General features: G+C 47.1%; 1 long non-coding RNA gene across 2 annotated transcripts; it reads right to left on the bottom strand.

The window, feature by feature from the left end:
* Positions 1-6481: 6481 nt before the first annotated feature.
* On the bottom strand, positions 6482-8496 carry LOC125517530 (uncharacterized). Of its 2 annotated transcripts, XR_007287666.2 has the most exons (4): positions 8095-8496; positions 7930-8018; positions 7740-7837; positions 6482-6928 (listed from the first exon to the last, which is right to left on the bottom strand). It is a non-coding gene; the product is annotated as an uncharacterized LOC125517530 (long non-coding RNA). The 2 variants fall into 2 exon arrangements; XR_007287665.2 differs by having other exon boundaries at positions 6482-7837; positions 8095-8494.
* Between the last annotated feature and the right edge of the window lie 5020 nt (positions 8497-13516).

The raw sequence follows: 13516 nt of genomic DNA, 5'->3' as shown, positions 1-13516 counted from the left end.
GTCGGCGGGCGTCCCTGGTGGCCTGTCGCTGCGGCCGGGTCGTTGAAGAAGGCCGGCATGCATGCATGGTGATCTATCACAGCGTCCCGGAGCTTGAGCGCCTTCGAGGTAAGCCTCGGCCGTCTCTCCTTGATCCTGGTGAGGATGGACGATTGCACTCACCTCCTCCCTCCGCCTTCGGGTTGAGGTTGAGTGTCCGGAAGGACGTAACCGGCCTTGGCCTCCACCTAGACGAGGACGACCTTGAACGGCAGCTAGCTAGCAGCTTCATGCATGTCCCGCTAGCTGCAACTCGGCGTTATAGACGTTGCCGCAGGGTGCGGGTTGATGGCCCTCGCCGGAGTCGGTGAAGGCGCCCCGGGCAGGAGGGGGTGATGAGCTAGGTTTGCCCTGGTCATTGGTGACGATGTCAACACGTGCGGCCGTTCCGGTACACGACCACGTACACGCAGACGCAGGAGTAGGTGGTGCCCAGGGGCCCAGGCCAGGTCGATGCGGATCACCGGCCGGAGCCCTTCTCCTTGGCAGCCGCCGATCGAGCGAGCTGGCGATGGCAGCGGCCGCTTGTGTTGTGTTGGTGGATGATGCGATGGACGCAGGAAGAGTAGGCCTGGTCCGTCCAACAGCTATCTTCCTTAGGTTGGCGATGTAATGACAGAACGGCCGCGGAGCAATAGTGCCACCTCGGATGTAGAAACTAATATAGGTGAAAAGAACTAAAAGCATAAATTCACGGAAAGAAGCGTATTGTGACGGTAAACCCGAGAGACTCAACCCGTGCTTTATTATTAGAGAAAGACTAGGAAAATGGCCCGTGCGTTGCACCGGGATAAAAATTCATCGGACTCCTCCAACACTCCTAATTTAATCACTATGTTGTAAGCTGGCCATCTTTGCAAAAATAAAGCCCAATAAATGATGCATTGATCTTTTCTTTTGAGATGGGAAATGCCTTCATTGTTGGACTTGCGGGTTGTGCTTCGGTAATGAGTAAACATCAGAATGAGGAATTACCATTCGCGTCCAGTTGAATGTACGTGTTATTGTTAAAGTTATTAATATATGCATCATAACTTTTTATCTCAATTGGCTAAAGCAACCCATTTTGAAACTTTCCTTCAAATATGAACACTTTTTTAAATAAAATAAAAGCAAAACACTAACCAGTACAGCCAAATTATATTTGTTGAGGTAACCCACCAATGAGCAACGTGCATGTTCTTCTCTTTGATCATATGTATGAGCAATGCTGATCCTTCAACCATAACTTGATTGAAGCACGTCCACCTTCAGGGATGTTAAGCATGGCACACATTTTCTTGTCCAGAACAACAACTTCACGGAGATCAGACTCTATGACCATGACTTCTAAATGACTATGTTTTGGCAACAAAGGTTTATAACGCAGTCATGTATCTAGGTGGGATCAGGTGCGCCTAGAAATAAATTGTTTTGTATTCTGCTTTCGTATGTAAATCTTCGTTGTATACTTCATAGCATGTTTATGTATATATGCTTCCTGTGTGTGTGGTAGCATGTGTATACATGTTATTTCAACATTCTGTAATCCTAACTAGATTGATGTCCATTTCCTTTCCTTCTTTTGCGTAGTAGTATAATAGCAGTCTATGAAGTTAGATAAAAAAAATAGTAGCAGTCTGTAAAGGACATAAACAATCATCCAACTTCAGTTAAAAATGATCAACAGCAAAATATTCTAGTCCTCTTATATTTTTTCTATTTTTTTCTTCATCAATCAGGGTCATAATCACCAATTGTTAGAATAAATCCGAGGCATACCATTGATCATCCGAGAACCAAGCAATCACACGAGCACAACACCGAGATTTGTTAACGAGGTTCACCGATATGGCTACATCCCCAGGGCTTGACTATGGGCGCTCCTCCTCATGACACCGCTACAATACCGCACCCGGTCATCCTGGACACCGGCACATGCCGCCGGCTTCCCCTGCGTTCCGGTACTATTATGTTGGCATAGGTTACATCGTGTGTCTACCCCCGCTATATAAGAGAGGCCTAGGATATAAGTGTCCTATTAGGACACAACTCCACATCCTATGTAAACACAATACAACTCCTAATCCAACTGTAACCTACCTTGTACACAATATTCGACACAACTCTAACAAACTTCACCTTGGTGAATATTTTCTACCACCTTGAATTTGTCAATGCGTCAAACTTCCATGTACATTGGACTTGAGCTTATCCCATAAGTACCGTTGCTACTCCAAAGACTTCATATGACTCCACCTGCAACTTGTAGTCCCTTCTTTTCTTGACCAGAGTCAACACTCGAGCAAAATTAAGTTCCTTGTTACTCTAGTTTGTGCTCCCAACTTCCAGAGTATCCATCCAACGTCATCACACACTGATCACTGACCTGCGTGAAAGTGAACAACTCACATATTGGGTGTCACACATAAGAGTTACCTGAACTCAATATCACCGCTCCTTTCTTGACCGCTTGTCTGAAACTTGAAGGAATTTCACCGTTGCTTGTAGTCATCCCGAGTCAAATTCGCAGTTGTCTCACCACATGTATGACCACCAGAGCCCTGGCCCGTCTCCATGCCCCGTGCATACCGCACGTCTTGCCGCTATTACCGCGTCAAGTCTCCGCTGTCCCGGTCGAGTCTCAAGGGTCGCGAACCCACACCACTCAACCCCCACTGCAGAGTACCACTGATCATCACCGACCGATGACAAGTTTCACGCTTTCATCAGACCACTGGGCGCCAGTCCGAACTGCATGTCACTCGCTTTTCCCCCTTACTGAATAGGCTTCGATTCCCTGGATCCTTACACCGTAGCCCCTCAATCCAGCTCCACCTTCAACATGACTCCATGGTAGATGATCAGTCCACCCCTGCACCTCATCGACTTCAAGCTTCGTGTATACACTGTCTTGAATCAACCCCACGCCATAGTCTTGTCGAAGCCACACAAGCCCTCGGGGCCTGCGCCACGTGTTTCCACGCCCAGAAAACGGTCACCACCGGCATCACGCTCCTATGTCGTCGTCGCCGATCCCACCACCGTCTTCTGTACCAACCGATTTCCGTCGATCCGTCAGACTGCCTAGTCTGACCCAACCGAACTTGTCCGACTGCAACGACACGCTCAAGGCTCCTAAATCGTCTTCACGAATTTCCATCCATCACATGATAATTCCATCTCAGCTGACATGACTTCCCGCAACGCCTTCAAGCATCCCCATTGTGCTAACAAATCTTTCACCTTTGTCTGGCATAACCCAAGATTTTCAGTTCCATGAACTTCTTCACCTCAAACTTGGTACCCGATGACGCCACAGTTCTTTGTACAGCTGACCCTGCGAAAAATTATCCATCCAAGCTTCCAAACATGATGCCCTGCAATCCGGATGCACATAACAAAACACAAACTCCCTGTACACTTCTCGTGTGCAAGCAGCAGAAAAACCAGATCAAAGATTGATTGAATTTTGCTACTCACGAGAGCTTCTGGACTAGTACTTGATGCTTCACCAAAAAACTTTTGGAGTGCTGCTTCGATTTCTGCCTGGGGGCATGAACTAATGCTAGCTTTGCTTTGCCCTGCTCTATTCGATGGCTCCGTATCATGATGGTCTTTTTCTTCCCGATTCGATCTGCCTCCGTCCGTGTCGCACGAGGACTCGGTCCTCTTTTGGTCCAAAACAAATCACATGCACACACCACGTAATCTCTGCCTTGCCTGCAGCTCCGGACCTGAACCACGGTCTAGCCGGCCACGCTACCGCACAAGCACCTTAGGCCGGCCTGCTGCCAGCCCATCCAAGCACCTGCTGCTAGCCCATCCCAGCTTTGGCGCCTGCTGCTCCAACTGCTGTTGCCGCACGTCTCGGCATCGTCCTCATAGCTTTCCGAATAGATCCTGCTGCCACCGTTCCGATCCGCCGACAAACTTTCTTTGGTCTGCAGCTCGCTTTCAACTCCACAGCTAAAATCTGTCGGCTCTGCTTTTTCTAGATCAACAATCCGTTATCTCCAGACAACCTAGCTCTGATACCATTTGTTAGAATAAACTCGAGGCATATCGTTGATCATCCGAGAATCAAGCAACCACACGAGCACAACACCGAGATTTGTTAACGAGGTTCATCGATATGGCTACATCCTCGGGGCTTGACTATAGGCGCTCCTTCCCATGACACCGCTACAATACCGCACCCGGTCGCCCTGAACGCCGGCACATGCTGCCGGCTTCCCCTGCATTCCGGTGCTATTATGTTGGCATAGGTTACATCGTGTGTCTACCCCCGCTATATAAGAGAGGCCTAGGATACAAGTGTCCTATTAGGACACAACTCCACATCCTATGTAAACACAATACAACTCCTAGTCCATCTGTAACCTACCTTGTACACAATATTCGACACAACTCTAACACCAATGTCAATGTCTTATGCAGCGCATCACTTCATTATTTTTTTGTCGTTAAAGTATATGCAACAGCGCAAATAGCCCATCCCACATATAGAATCGTTAGCTTTTTCTTCTTCTTTACTTCTTGTGTAATTAGCTCTTTCCTTCTTTATTTCTTCTCTAATTAGCCTCTCTTTCCTTCCTCATTTATCTGTGTGATCTCCGAGAGATTTTCTGATACACAGGAAATTAAGGTCGTATATAAATGAGATAGATTGGTTATAGGGAAGCAAGGTGAGACTATTTCTGGGAGTATTTGAATCAACCTTCTCATGTATCAAATGTACAAAACAAAGGAGGGGTTTCTCTTTTGCAAAGAGCCTACACGTGTGTGTTTCTAGTGTCTTCCGTTGGATTTGCATGTGGCATGTACTCAGATACGTATCGTCGACAGCATATATAGTGGCAGGTGCCCACTACGATAGCATCACCTAGTTCTCTCGTGATCATTATCTTCCTTGGCAGATGTTGCCATCACTCTGGCTTATGAGCGGCTTCACCAGCCGCCGCCTCCAACTAAGATCGGCCGGTCATCTGTGTCCATCCCATCGAACCTCCCAATCAATGTGGGGCATAGTTCATCCTCATCTGCTCTGACCACCTCGGCGACATCTCTGAGCACGATCCCCTGCCCCCATCTAGACCATCTCAAACCTTCCCTTCTCCTTCCCAAGAAGGCCACGGTGATGGGCGACCACTTCAGCGCTGCTTTCGCGTAGGTGTGGTCAGGGTGGTGCTAGTGCGACCTTGGCGAGCAGCTGCTTACCCACTTATGCGCAGGTCTTAGTGCGGGACTCCACCAACGCCATTGAAGGTCAAGGTGGGAGGTTGGCGTCGTTGCCTTGTCAGGAGGGGCACCGTTGCGCAGGAGGTCGCGACGGTACAGACCGGCGGGGAGCGACGGGATGTGCAGCCCGGTGGGAGGGTCGTTATTGAGGCACTTTGGGGAGGGGTGCCAGCACGGATGACGGGGATGGTGATAGAAGCTGTAGCATGGCCTCGCGCCTCCTCGAAGCGACCAGCCAAAAATAACGCGTTGCCCTTCCTTCCTCGTCGGCCTGCCTTGTCAGCGAATCGATGGGCTAAACTGGTTCCTAATGGCAACCGTCCGAGCAGGATGACTCTCTCGATCGAGTTAAGTCGACATGACTTTTTTTCAGAAATCGTCTCGACGTGACTTGTACCCTGACGAATTAAACCGTGGGATCACCCTCGCTTGCGTACAATTCGGCTGCTCCTCCGCTCCACGGATCCACCCTCCCCACCTCTTCTCTCTCTCTCACGAGCCAATACTTATGGGAGACGACAGAAAAGGCGGCGACCGATAGACCGTGTTGTAAGGGATCACGAGAAAAAACAACAACTAGATGGGTAGTTTAGTTTCCAAGAAATCTGGGGAAGCAATGTGAAGGTTCGTGTGCGTGTATGTATGAAACAGACACGAACATTTATGTCTTCGATGGGTTGAGGCAGAACACGATTGAACCGGTCAACTAAAATCTAGCCAAAAATAAATGACCGACCCAGATCAAACGTGCCTCTATCTTTTAATATTTAGGTAAATATAAAGATAGGCACGTAAAATAGTACCACCTTGGATGTAGAAAATAGTATAGGTGGAAAAAACTGAAAACATAGATTCACAGGAAGAAGCGTATTATGACGGTGAACCCGACAAAGTCAATCCGTACTTTACTATTAGGGAAAGATTATTATTATTATTATTATTATTATTATTATTATTATTATAGCACACATGCCCGTGCGTTGCAACGGGAGGAAAACAATCCAAATGCCCTCCAATACACATGTTCAAGACTCCACAGGTCCACTTCCATTCTTTGAAAGTGGAAGCATGAGTGAAACGGGGTGGATAGGGGATAGAAGATTGACAAGTAAAAAAAATTCCTCGTTTTACCACCATTCCTAACAAAATGATCTATAGATAAAATTGTACAGTATTCTAAAAAAGTGTATAGCTACAAAGGAAATGACCATAGTAGAATACATACATTATCTAGCCAACAATTTTATAATGATATGGTCACAAACTTTAGTTGTATTATTACTGGCTCATGTATCATTCTCTCCCATAGAAATCATACAGCAAAAAGATTCAGAACGCAAATGACCAACATACTCTGAGTCAGTTCTCATACATACACTAATATGAATCCAGACCATATACTTTCAGTTTCTATGAGAAAGAAATTGTAGCAAGGAATGCTGCATTGGTCGGTCCGTCCATGAGAAAATGCAGCAGAAGGCCTCCATCCTAAAAGCCAAGACCACCACAGTCATCTTGTCATGGTCGCTTTGTAACCAGAAGAAGGAGCGCACGCTCAGCAACCACAAGTTCGTGGCTGCCACGTTATCATCAGCAGATCATTGGCTGAGGTCGAGAGCCTTGAAGGTGTCTGAGCAGAGGACGAGCGCGTGCATGCAGCATATGCCGACTCCTCAGCAAAAATGGGAAAAAAACTCAACTTTGTCAGCCCAGTGAAAGGTGCCATGTTAGTTCAATATGTGCCACTTCCTGGTGTAAAAACATGGAGCAATGACACATGTATGCTCAGGAAGCTATCTATAACATTGTAATGGGATTAAAATTAGCTATCTAGTATCGTATGTCTGCAATCTTGTCATCTTAATTATGCAAAAACAGAAATCTGAAGCTAGCTGAGCATAAATGGTTTTTTGGGTTGTTTTCTTGTCCTAAAATAACATGGAGGAGGTACCAAGGGTTCTGCATTGAGCTCTGATTTATCTTCGTTATCGACGTGATACTGATGTTTGTGATGAACTAAATAGACAATTTGTGGTGCTGGGATGATTCATGATGGATTGATAAGATGAGCTTCGCAGCAACTACCATCATGCATTAGCATGGGTAACATCCAAAATTTCCCAAAGCAACCATGTATTTATGTGTATTCTGTTGGCTTATTTCCCTCTGAAAATTGACAAACATTCACACTTCTAGTATTATATCCCTCTGAAAATCTATTAAACATCCACAAATCTGCTTTTGGTGTAAGAAATTATAACCCATAAATAAGAAATTTTTAACTTAATTAGTCTTACCAATCTACATAAAAAAATTTGATTTATCCATTACCGATTAACTGTAACAACAAAAAAATCAAGTCACACACTCACACCTCAAATCTTGGGGCATATGCAGTCTGTTGAAGCCACAAACATAGACCCATATCATGTGAATTTCCAACAGAAAATTAGGACTCCATTTGCCTGTTTGATCCTTACCAGTTTATTACTTCCGTTTCTATCAATTCCATGATCTCCCATAATGCTTCCAACTGATTCATAACTCATGTCGGTCCCTCGAGCTGCAAATTTTCATGCTGAAATGCAACAAAATTTATACCATGCATTAAGTCATGCAAAAATACCAACCTAACATATGCCAGTATAGTTTGACATAGATTCAAATTACCATCCTTCTCAGTAGCATGTGAAAACACCAAAAGGCATCTGTATCATCCTCGTATAAAACAACAAAAGGGGAAAGCAGATCGCTCATACCTACAATCAACTTATACCAATTAGGCAGTTTAAATAATTGAAGCAAAACTATGCAATGCTCCATTGATATGCAAACCTTGACAGTATCCAGTGGAAGGATCAACCCATGCATAAACTGCAAGTATATCTGACAAACCATCATGGCAGCCGCCGCTTGAACCCCGCTGGTCGCTGCCCACGGAGCCGCTCGTCGCTGCAGCCCCTTTGGAATCGCCAGATCCACCCGCCTACGCTCTATTCCCAGCGCCGGCCCTCGCGAGCTGCTCCCCTCGTTCTCTTGCATCAACCAGAGCCGCCATGGATGGTCGCTGCCCACGGAGCCGCTCGTCGCTGCAGCCCCTTTGGAATCGCCAGATCCACCCGCCTACGCTCTATTCCCAGCGCCGGCCCTCGCGAGCTGCTCCCCTCGTTCTCTTGCATCAACCAGAGCCGCCATGGATGGCCGCTGCGTACGCATATGCCCCCCCCCCCCCCCCCCCCCTCTCACCCGGGCAGTGTGCCGCCCGTGCCCTTTATGTGCTTGCCGCCGCCGTCCTGCTCCTGATCGGATCGGCAGCCCGCCGCTCGATCTGCAGCCAAAAAGAATCTTGAAGCGTTTTTTTCTTAACTCACCTGTGTATTGCAACGGGAGAAAAAATAAAACTTCAGACTGAAAATGTTTCACAATGAACAAGCCAAATCCTGCAATGCCTATATGATAGCAAAAATCAAGCAAAACACAAAACAATGGCAATCTCCATTAACAAAGAATGGTGCCAAACTAAAAAAAATAAATTTGGTCCCATACTATAAATAATTCACAATACAACAACAACAACAACTTATCAGGTCAAGGATACAAATGACTTGTAGTGAAGTGCAGAACCCATGGGTAATCGACCTTTAAGTAATTTTAATGAAAGATGGCATAATGTGAGAATTTGCTTTTCTTTTCCATATGCACAACACCTCCTGAACTTGAGCACTATATTTTTGTTTAAAAGTGCAGTCTAGGCACCGGATCCTCTCTACCTGGTAGCAACGTTGCAAGGTTCAGAAAAAGCCAAAGCAACAACAATTGCTTACCAAGTGGGTTCAGAAAGGCATTGAGACGAATAGGAACTCTGCTATCAGCTGGATGCAACTAAGACGGATGACCTGCACAAGCCGAAAACTGCCCACGATGCCGCTCCTCTGCTAAAAGACAAATGCTTCAAAGCTCACACCCAATTCACCCAACAGTTTCATGTTCCTATTTTCTTCTTCAGCTCTTTGAGAATACCGTGGCATGTGAAGGATCCTAGGACTTGGACATGCGGAAGAAGAGAGGATGAACGACCTAGCAAATCAGAAACATTTTAATTCATCTCATCAATAGCTTATGTGCTAGGTGATGCAGCGGTGTTGTGAGAGCACACACACGCCATGTCAGACCCTGGCCTGCAAGACCATGCCCCTCGCCGACCTCCATATCTATTCCGTCGTCAATGGAGACCACCAGAGTCCAACACTAGGGGCTGATGGCGACCATGTGCGCGGGTAGGGCGGCGGGCACCCGGGACGCGGCGACCACTGCCCCACCACCCCTCCTGCTCTTCCCAGAGCAGGTACCAGCATGAGGTTCGCGGTGCGACACTCCCCTCCCCCCATCAGGCACCACGTTGCCGCTGCCAGCCCACCACCTGCCCCTTCGATTGCCTCTGCCTCCAGCCACCACCACCGATGCGTCCACCCTGCCAAGTTAGACCATGTTGCTCCCCCACACTCCATGGACGTCACGGGCGACCGGCTGGATTTGACGATGCTTCCGAGTTCCGACTGTGGGCTGCCTCCTCCCCACGTATGGGATTCTTCAATGGCATAGGGGACGGCCCCAGGTGGCGCAGGGGTTGGGTAAGATCTGGGAGGAGCGCCGCCAGAGGTCGAGGTAGGATGTGATGTCTCCTTGCCTCCGCGGCCTCTGGTTCCCCACGGCCTCTTCCCCGAGGAGGTGCGCGTCGTCTGCCACGACCGCGCTGAACAGAGGAGGATTGAAGGTGGGAGGAGATTCGAAAAAAAGGTGGGAGGAGGGTTGGACGTGGCGGCGCGTAGCGGCCGGCGGCGAACAGTGAGTAATAAAAAAAGAACAACATTGATAGACCAAACGGACGTAGGAAAACACGGACGAATTTTTTGGACGTGCGATAGGCGAACCAGGTCGGACGGACGGACGAACATGCTATTAGTCCCACCTCATTTATATTATGATTTTGTCTGTATGAATCGTAAAAGCGTATTACGACTGGGCGGAAGCGTATTGTGACGGTGAACCCGACAAAATCAATCCGTGCTTTATTATTATTAGGGAAAGACTTGCTCGTTACAAATTATCTTGCTATCAAACTACTCGTTACTTACAATTTCAGCACTTGCAGACAATACCTTACTGAAAACCACTTGTCATTTCCTTCTGCTCCTTGTTGGGTTCGACACTCTTACTTATCTAAAAGAGCTACAATTGATCCCCTATTCTTGTGGGTCATCAAGGCTATTTTCTGGCGCCGTTGCCAGGGAGTGAAGCGCCTTTGGTAAGGAAACATTTATATAGTGTGCTGAAATTTATTATCACTTGTTACTATGGAAAACAATCCTTTGAGGAGTTTGTTCGGGGTATCTTCACCTCGTCCGAAACCACAATTAGCAACCCCTCGACCTACTGCACCTACTTAAAATATTGAATATGAAATTCCTTCGGGTATGATAGAACAACTGCTAGCTAATCCTTATACAGGAGATGGAACTGAACATCCTGATATGCACTTGATATATGTGGAACAAATTTGTGGATTGTTTAAGCTTGCAGGTTTACCCAGGGATGAAGTTATGAAAATGTTTTCCCTTTATCATTGAAGGGAAAAACATTGGCATAATATAGGCTATTTGATGATATTGGATCATGGAATTGGAATTGTTTGAAATTGGAGTTCCACCAAAAAATTATCCTATGCATCTAGTTCATTGTGATCGGAATTATATATATAATTTTTTGCCTCGTGAAGGAGAAAGTATCACTCTAGCTTGGGGGAGGCTTAAGTCAATGTTATATTCATGCCCTAATCATGAGCTCTCAAGAGAAATTATTATCCAGAATTTTTATGCTTGGCTTTCTCGTAATGATCAAACCATGCTTGATATCTCTTGTGCTGGTTCATTTATGAAAGAGACTATTGAATTCTAGTGGGATCTTTTGGAAAGAATTAAACGCAACTCTGAATATCGGGAACTCGATGAAGGTAAAGAGTCGGGTATTAAACTTAAGCATGATTGTGTTAAATCCGTTATGGATACAGATGCTTTGCAAAAGTTTAGCACTAAATATGGACTTGAATATGAGATAGTAGCCTCCTTTTGTGAATCATTTGCTACTCATGTTGAACTCCCTAAGGAGAAGTGGTTTAAGTATCACCTACCTATTAAAGAAGAAATTAAAGAACCATTACCAGTTAAAGAAGAAACTATACTTTATAATTGTAACACCCCGGATGTAACTTTCCCAATTTGTACTCCAACTCTTGCCGTTTCCGGCGTTAAGTTATATTTATTTCTTGGGTTCGGGTCTTTGTCTCCGTGTGTTGTTTTCTTTGTCATGCATCTCATATCATGTCATCATGTGCATTGCATTCGCATACGTGTTCATCTCATGCATTCGAGCATTTTCCCCGTTGTCCGTTTTGCATTCCGGCGCTTCGTTCTCCTCCGATGGTCATTTCTAGCTTTCTTTCGTGTGTGGGGATTAAACATTTCCGGATTGGACCGAGACTTACCAAGCGGCCTTGGTTTACTACCGGTAGACCGCCTGTCAAGTTTCATATCATTTGGACTTCGTTTGATACTCCAACGGTTAACCGAGGGATCGAAAAGGCCTCGTGTGTGTTGCAGTCCAACACCCCTCCAATTTGGCCCAAAACCCACCAAACTCTGCTCCATGTCCTAGAGCGTTGATCACGATCGCGTGGCCGAAAACCGCACCTCATTTGGACTCTCCTAGCTCCCTCTATGCCTATATATACACCCCCCCGTTTTCGGATCTCTCTCCCTCTCGAAACCCTAGTCTAAAAAAAAACATCTCCGCCGCCGCCGGACGTGTCCGCACAAGCCGGACAACGTCCGGATCCACCCGCCTCCGCCACGTCAGCACCCGCGAGCCCCACTTCGCCGCCGCCGTCAGGGCCCGCGGGGCCCATCGCCAGCCCTCCCGGCCCGAGGAGACGAGCCGCCGCCCGCCGCCCTTCTCCTCCATCGCCGGCCGCCCGCGCCACCGCACCGCCGCCCTTCTCCTCCATCGCCGGCCGCCCGCGCCACCGCACCGCCACCGCGCCGGACCGTGCCACCGCGGCCGCCTCTCCGCCGCCCGGCCCGGCCGCCGCCTCCACGCCGCCGTCTCGCCGCCACCGGCCGGCGCCGCCGCCCCCGTCCTCCGGCCTCCCTCGCACTCCGGCAAGCCGCCGCCTCCTCCCCCGTCGTCGCCGGTGAACAGGAGCACGATTCCGGCGAACTCAGATCTGACCTCGGTTCGCGTGCCGAGGAACCCCAGATCTGGACGCGGTTGATTTTCCCCCTCTCCCTTATAATTTTTGTGCATACTTTCACCGTCCGTATCTCCGCATCCATAGCTCCAATTTGGGCATATAATATATCAAAATGTTCGCCTCGACGAGTACATCATTTCATTCCATTGAATCATTTTCATTTGAGTTCATCTTGATGCCCTAAATGCTGTTAGAAGGAGGCTTCATGAGTTAATTGTCAGATCTGCTAGTTCGTCTTAGACTTTTGTCATTTTTGCCATGATTAATGTGTGCATACTATGCCTGTGAGTCCTTCATATGTTTTGTTAAGCATTTTGTCTTCTTTCCAGAGGTGCAAACCATGAATTTTTAGGATGTGTGTGGTGACTTGTGCATGCTTGCAAAGTGAGGCACTCGGTAAATCTGTTTTCAGGGACTTAGTTGTTTTCACTAAGTCTGGAATTATTTAGTTCATGATGCCATATGTTCGGCTTGATTCCTAGTGATCCGTGCCTCTTTTGAGGATGATCAGTAAAGGAGTTTTGTTAATCATGTTATGCTCTATCCATCCATGTCTTTGTTTGCAATTATGGAGCACCCTAGCTTGAGTCAATCGAGCTCTACTTTTGCTTCGTGGTGAATCTGGGCAGATCGTCAACTCGTTTGCGATTTTGCCGGTGTTGTTGTAGTTGATCCGTGCATGTTATGCCATTGTTCTTGCCATGTCTAGCTAGTATTTTGTGCCTTCTTAATGGATGTATGCCTGCCTTGCCATGACTTGCACCGTGGTGAGTGCATCGAGCTCGTTTACATGCCTTCGTGAGTTATATTTCAGCATGTCTCAGTTTTCACTAAGTCTGAAAACTGATTGTGTTTTAGCTATGTTCGTGTGCCCGTTAATATATTTTGTGATCCCTTTTGTCCCCAGGTCACTTTGGGACTTTTGTTAAGCTTGTTGAGTAGCTCCATGCC

Source organism: Triticum urartu, chromosome 6A, assembly GCF_056163025.1.
Source record: "Triticum urartu cultivar PI428250 chromosome 6A, HENAU_Tu73, whole genome shotgun sequence".
NCBI lineage: Eukaryota > Viridiplantae > Streptophyta > Magnoliopsida > Poales > Poaceae > Triticum > Triticum urartu.
This window is presented reverse-complemented; position numbering and strand designations above follow the sequence as displayed.